Source organism: Temnothorax curvispinosus, unplaced genomic scaffold, assembly GCF_003070985.1.
Source record: "Temnothorax curvispinosus isolate PA1 unplaced genomic scaffold, ASM307098v1 QBEX01018566.1, whole genome shotgun sequence".
NCBI lineage: Eukaryota > Metazoa > Arthropoda > Insecta > Hymenoptera > Formicidae > Temnothorax > Temnothorax curvispinosus.
In genome coordinates, this window is record NW_020228346.1 from 16163 (window position 1) to 24243 (window position 8081).

An 8081-nucleotide genomic window follows, 5' to 3' on the forward strand; every position below is an offset into this window, starting at 1 on the left:
TATACTGTGTCGATTCAACCCTCTTCGTCAACCCCTTCTGCTCCTGCTACACTTTGAGTCGCTGCCAATTCAATTCTCACTTGCGGCGGGGCGTTGGCGGGGAAAGGATGGAGCCGCGAGAAGAGTCGCAAGGGGTGCTTCGATGGGAAGGGACGAAACGGACGGATTGGACTCGCGGTCGTTTTCAGTGATGGATGTAGGAATGAGAAAACGGCAGGGCACGTATACCTCCCGCCTTTTTCTTTCGTTTGTTCACTGGCGCGTAATTATCTCTAAGACGAACAAAGACACATTATCGTGATATAAATTCTATTCTTGTCTCTTTGAGTTTGTGGCCCTTCTATCAGATCTTACTACAGTTTGCGCGCAGAGACAGAAAAGGTAAAAAAAGTGTGCGGACAATGATTTACGCTAAAACATCATGGAAGTAAAATATTACGTTTTACTCTCTTACGTATTCTAACTTTTTAAATAAACGAATAGGTCATTTTCTTTTTTAGAATGTAAATAAATTCCTCTCCAATTCTATTCAAGCATGATATTTTTTATGATTATTTTCATAAATATATCTATTGTTTAGTTTTCATTTCTTATTTTTATCTTTAATTGTATAGTTTTTATTGTCTTTAAAAATAAATCACATTTGTAGAGAAACACTTCTTGGTATTATAACCTTGAAAATAGAGTCGGTAAACTTCTATTGATAAAAATTTAATTTCAAATTTTCAAATTTTTAAATTAAATTTATATATAAAAATAACAATACTTAAGTTTTGAATTTAAAAACGTTTATAAAATAAATGATAAAGCTAATATAAATGCATTTTTATACGCACGCAAGTGAATTTAGAACATGTGTCGAATAGAGTAGAAACGAGATTTGTGGGTGTCCCCGCCAAAATCTTTCTGCATCCGCTACTGCTAGTTCGTAGATGAGATAACCTGCAGGGAGAAATATTTCCATAGCGAGTGGCGAACGCGTCAAAAATGCGAGGAGGTATTACCGAATCCCAGAATATAAGTGGATCGATGAATTTTCAACATTATTTCCTCTCCTTCCACTCGAACGCGATCTTTTCCCTCCGCGGTGGAATTCCGGGGGCTTTCGTGAAATATTCGTGTGAGCTGAATCGACGAGCAGCATCGAACTATCAATCTCGGATCGATTCGAATGACCCGCTTCTCATCGGATTATGGAAATATAACGATAAGAATATTGTCGAGAGCTTTTTATTGACAAAAATTTATATACCTATTCTACTTTCGAATCTTCAGCAAATTCTAGTAACTTTATATGTTTTCTTATAACTTCAAAAACTGTTTTGCTATAAACTAATATAATAATCCATTTTTATGGAGATATTAAGTTTGAAGGAATACACAGCAAAAATGTTGCAAGAGTATTTCTATGGAAACTGTATTACTTTTTATTATATATATTTTTGTAAATTGTGTATTTTTTTTAAAAGAGAATAATTGTCACAGAAAAATTGCTAAATAAACTGACTTTTTGGCACGTGACAGTTTTTGTTACAAAAATTGAAGCAAAATGTACAGTGAACAAATACACTGGTAGAAAAATTTACTTGCTGGATCTATTATCGCATAGAGTTGAAAGACCCTGGAAAATAAATGCGTCGTCATCATAGATAATATATTGTATACTTCTTGTATTACAGCCAAATGTCACATGAATGCTATTATGGGATCCTTTCGAAAAGTTACGTGAATTTATCGCGAAGGGTGTACATCCTTCGCGTATATAATCCTTTCAATAACTATAGACATATATTTGAAACTTAACAATAAGTTTTTGGCGTCAAGTTCTTTTTATGTTGCGAGTATATAACACGCGCGCGCATTATCAATAAATTAAATCTATCTTTATTTTTAACTTAAAATTTATAAATGTAATGCAGTGAGACAAAAATTAATCTTAAGAAAAAGGTTTACAGTTTAATTCTCTCAAATTTAAAAAAATATAGCAATCAGTGTTGCACTAAATCTTTCAGTTGCGTTCACTTCTTATTTTATTACAATTCCGGGACAATTTCGCTACACCGCGAGCATTAACGCGCATAAATTACACTTTAGATTATTACACAATTGCAGACTAAATTATGCAGCATCGCATTTGTTAACCCTTCAATGCCGGAGGAGAACATTTAATATTTAAACGCTTCATTTGCTAGGAATTCAAGGGATAAATTTACATTCTGCTTATATCACTAGAAATAATTCGTAGAAAATTATAAGACGGAGATTTGTCATTTTTCGAATTTTGACAAGATTTAGTACGTGCTTTTTATCACAAGTTTATAACTCTCATTGCTTTTAATGCTGATAATTTCGACTCAATTTTATTGAAAATATTTTCGACTTCTTGATTTTTAAAATATTATTTGAGTTCATGCAGATTTGTGAGTAGTTGGCTTCATCACAAGTATTATTTTTCGTACGTTTACATGCACCGGGCTCGCAAATTTGTAGGATGAAACATTTCATCCGTAAAACCCGACTTTGTATAGTGATTTAAGCGATATGTCGTTCGTAAATTTTGTTCCAGCGTGCTTTTAGTCATACGCTAACCCATTTTAGCAACAATCTTCTTTATTTCGTCTTGATGGATACGGAGATCTGACGGGCTGGACGTGCTTTCTGTCCTTTTGTCGAAAAGATCTTGTACGCGGATAGCCAAGATTATATACGTGAATTGTTTCCGGACCAAAATAGAATTTAGTTGGCTCCGAGGTTGATTTTTCTTTTTGTCAATGATATGATAGAGCGCAAAAGTGGCGCGTTAAAACAAGAAAATGAATTTTTGACGAAACAATTAGGAGTTTTAACGAGAATGTTCAAAATTTGCTTAGCTCGTGTCTCAGGATGTTATATGATTTATAGCTGAAATGTTGGATTGGAAATTAGATTTTTAGGGGAAAGAAAAATTATTTATTAGTAAATCAGTTTTCAACTTGGTTAAACTTTTTGCGGATCATAATTAACGTCATATTGAATATAATGATTATAGGGTAACTCGGGGGAATATGCCATACTTAAGAAAAATATGATTTTTTTTTCCTATTTCTCTTTCTTTTTGAGGTATTTTTGCATGCTGGTCTTCTTTTTCCTTCTTTTATCTGTTATTTATATATGGTTTTAATGAAATATTTTGATTCTTTACTATTAAAAAGAAAGAAATACAAAAGTGTTGCAAAAGTGGCATATTATATACCTCTATGTGGGGGAGGGGGTAATATGCCACATATACAAACATGTATAGTAATTTAACTTTAGAAGGACATTCTTGTCTAAAAACATGTAAAAGAATATTTTTATTACAATTTCAATAAAACACTAAGAAAATTCTAAAAAGCACGTTGTCATACTTGTCATACTGTACTTACCCCAAAAAAATTATAATACTGACAGGAAGTAAGTAAAACTTGGGCAAAACGTCAGATATAATATTTTGAACAATTTCACAGCATTTACAACAACGCTCCTAGCCGTATATAGCTTTGTTAAACATAACGAGTGGCATATTCCCCACACTGGCATATTCTCCCCCCCCCCCCTAGTTACCCTATAATAATATTTCGAATACTCGATTTCTCGAAAGAGCACAAGCGCGTTTGTATCATTGTTTAAAATATAGCGTAATATTCGCCATCTGTATTCTATTGTACATATAGCGAATGATCGTGTTGCCATTACAAGCATCTTTTTACAAAGTCAATGACCATCGCGATATCACTTGCGGCCTCCGAAAGAGTAAAGCGCATCGGTCACGGGTTAAAGAAAAATGAATGAAGATCAATGAGATCTATAGAGAAAATAATGATCTCTATATTCTCAATTAAATGATGTTCAACGGCATTCGACGTATAACGGGTTGGTAGCCATGTAGCAAGTGTATTGCTTTTATTGCCATACGTGGAATTGCGGCGAGCTCCTACAAAATTCGTATCTTTTATGGATTGCGGAATATCTCACATTCAGCACATTACGCGTATCAATGGGATTGCGAGAACGAGGACACGTTCCCCCGGCAATTCCGCGACGTGCTTTCGGTGTAAAAGTCTCTCCAATTCGATCGCCCCGATCAACTAAGGTGTCTCGCGATATGTGTACCTACGTTTCAGAATTTGCAGTATCGAAGCTTACTCATTTATTCGCGACGCGTGTAAGTTGTGATATTAATGTAGATCTTTTGCTATTTACGGCACGAAAATAGATCGCATTGTTGCCTTTTTTTTTAAGTATGAAAAAAGACACTAAAATTATAATGAAACATCCAAATTAACGTTCTTTAATAATATAATTTAAGAGTTTGATGAAATAATAGTGTTAATAGGAGAATTAAAATTGTTTGCCTTTAAAATACTTTAAAATTAAAACAATTTTAACAAAGGAATGAAAAATGTATATAAGTTAAAATATTTATATGTATGTAAACAAGTAATCTAACATTTGCAAATTGATTATAATAATGTTTGATTGAATTAGGATTGTGAATTTTACGATGCTGTTAAGCAGTTTCTCGAGTTTTGCGGGAAGCGTGTGATTAAAGATTCAAAGAAAAAAAGTTGAAAACACCAATTCGATATAAGCAAGCGCGCTCGCTTATAGACAACAATAGGTATATCGCGAAGGAAGATGTTGCTAGAAGTAATGACGCTACAATTTTCCTGCGGCGCCAATTTTCCCACACCGCCCAAGGAAGAAAATACCCGCTGCTCTTGCCAACAAACCATGGGTATCTCGCTCGCTGCAGCGTTACGATCCGCAACCATAGCCCGTGTTATTGACGAGTTCGTCCGTAACACGAGAACAACGAATAGACGCGCGCTACACACCCCCGTCGCTCTCGATTTCCTATAGAAATGCTAACCGGTTCGTTACCGAGCTGCGTGTGTACAAAGGCGGGGTGGATGAACTGCGAAGAACTGGGGAGGAGAGAGAGAGAGAGAGAGAGAGAGAGAGAGAGAGAGAGAGAGAGAGAGAGAATGAATGAATGAATGAATTGATCTTTATTAGCCTTCTCGGCTATTTTTTACAACACATAATCTTACAATAATTCCTCTACATGAGGTATAATATATACTTTTAACTTCCGCTTAAATTGTTCGATCCTCTCGCATTGCCTTATATCAAATGGTAGGGCGTTATACATATTTAGACCTTCATAGAATAGACTCTTTTGTCCGCCCCTCGTTCTACGAAACCGCACCACAACATTCTCAGCCTGTCTTGTTTGTCTGTTACTCACATCACCTACTATTTCTATTTTGCTACCTAATTGTCTAGGCATTATTCCTCTTATTATTTTAAAAATAAAAATGCATACATTATATAATAATCTCTGTTTTATATTCATAAAGTGGAGTGCTTGCAGCATCAGGTCTACCTTGGTACGTCGATCACATTGAAGTATAACCCTCATAGCTCGATTTTGCGCAACTTGTAGCCTATTCAGTAATGTGTCACCCATACCAATTAATAACGTTGCACAATACTCAAAGTGAGGTGCTATGATAGACTTATACACAGTACATCGAGTGTACGCCGATATATCATTTCCTATTCTGTTCAGAAAACTCACTTTTTTCCCTATTTTCTTTAACATATAATCACAGTGATTCTCCCAACGGAGTTTACTATCGATCATTACACCCAGATGTTTCGTTATCTCGACACGCTCAATTATAGTACCATTCAAACTTTTTACTATTATGTCTGTTTTTATTTCTTTCCTTATACTTCTAACTATCATATATTTGGTCTTATCTGCATTCATTTTTAACATATTCACATTCATCCATTCTTCAAGTATACCGAGCACCATATTTAGTTTTATTTCTATTTCCTCACAACTTTCTCCTGTTACACTTGCGGTCGTGTCATCTGCAAATAATCTAAATATACTTCCCTCCGGACAGACTTTAACTATATCATTTATATACAAAATAAACAATAGAGGTCCTAATACTGATCCCTGTGGCACGCCATATACTGTCTCAATTATTTCAGAACACATATCATTGAATCTAACTTGCTGCTTTCTATTACTTAAATACGATCTTATCCATTCCAGTACCACTCCTCTTATTCCATACTGATATAATTTTTCCACTAATCTTACCCTATCTATTGTCTCAAACGCTCTCCTGAGATCCAGGAATAACACCCCCACCATTTTTTTCTCCTCAATTATCAACTTCCATTCTTCGATAAAACTTTGAATTGCTGTCTCACACGACTGCTGTTTCCTAAATCCCGATTGGTATTCGGTTATTATTTCATTGTCATCTAGAAATTTTTCCAACTGTTTTTTTACAACTAACTCTAATACTTTTTCATATATCGGTAACATATTAATCGGTCTATACTCGCTCGCTTTTTTTGGTTTGCTTACCTTTGGTATCGGTATTATCGTGGATGTTTTCCATCCTTCTGGAAATTTACCTGTCCTAAGCGAATCATTTATTACCCCTACAAACTCATCTTTTATCACAGGTAGCACCATTTTCAGTATATCACTATTTATCCCTTCCTCTGTTCCGTTCTTTCGTGGTAGTTCCCTAACAATTTGTTCCAAATCACTTGCACTAATTGGCTCAAAATTTTCCATAATTCCCTTATTCTCAATTACATAAATAGGTCTCCTACCCGTGCCTTCTCTCCCCTTATTACTAATAGATTGCACAATGTTGCTAATACTTTTTACATAATATATATTAAATTTATCAGCTATATTGCATCCTTCTATGTCTCCTAATATTTCAAAATCTACATTATCGATGTTCTCTGAACCCCTTTGCTCACCTTTAATTAATTCTTTTAAAGTTTTCCACATTTTTGTGGGATCACTCCTATTATTATCTATCATATTCTCATAATATTCTTTCTTTTTTGCTCTGATAAGTTTAACTACTGCATTTCTTTCATTTTTGAAAAATTCCCAGTCCTGTTCTTTACCTGAGTTTATTGCTCTACTGTGAGCCTCATCCCTTCTATCTGCTGCCATTCTAATTTCATCTGAATACCACATTTTCCCTTCCCATATTTTCGGAATCTTAAACTTTTTCTTAGGTGCTACAGTATCCAATACACTTACTATACTATTAACAAATCTCTCCGCCCTTATGCTTATATCTAGCCCTTGACCTTGCTCAGTTCTTTCTTCCATTATTCTAAGAAATTCATCTGTATTAAATTTACTATAGTCCCTGCCTCTAAATTCTTTATATTTACTTCTATCTTTATTTGTATTAAATTCTACTTTTAGCCATGTATGGTCTGTGATTTTAGGTTTCTCATTCACTTGTACCTTTATTTCTTTATTCGAAAAAATTAAATCTATCATCGTTCGACTATCTTTTGTAACTCTTGTTGGACAATCAACGTATTGCTTCATCCCTAGGTTTTGCATTACCGTTAATAATTTCTTTGTGTAAAATGAATCTACCATTATATCTATGTTAAAGTCCCCTATCATTATACAGTCATACTTTATTATTAAATCTTCAACCGTATCTTCCAAAAATCTCACGAAATCGCCATTTGACGCACTCGGCGAATGATACACTACTGCTATCATACCTTTATACAAATTCTCTCTTATTTCTACCACCACGCACCAACAATTTGACACTATCTTTTTCTTATCAACTATTTTAAATTTAATATCATCCTTAACATATAACAGTACTCCTCCTGTGTTTCTATTTTCAGCATCGCATCTAACTACACTATACCCCGGTACATTGACCTCACTATCCTCAATTTCTACAGTCAATCTAGTCTCGGATAACGCTAGAATCACAGGATTCACCCTCTTCATAATCTGATGTTGAATTTCGTCCTTATGCGCCAAGAAGCTTTGTGCATTCGTATACCAGAGTAAATCCGCTTCTCCCTGTGGTTGCTATTTTGCATCTTCCCAGCCGGCTCTTTTTTTCTCTTCCTCCAATACTTTCTTAAATGTCGGACATTCCGAATCTAGCGCCTCGTGTTCAACATTTATCTTCAAGTTGTACGTCTGATTCTTATAGGTACAGTTTACACACCTCTTCTTTGCC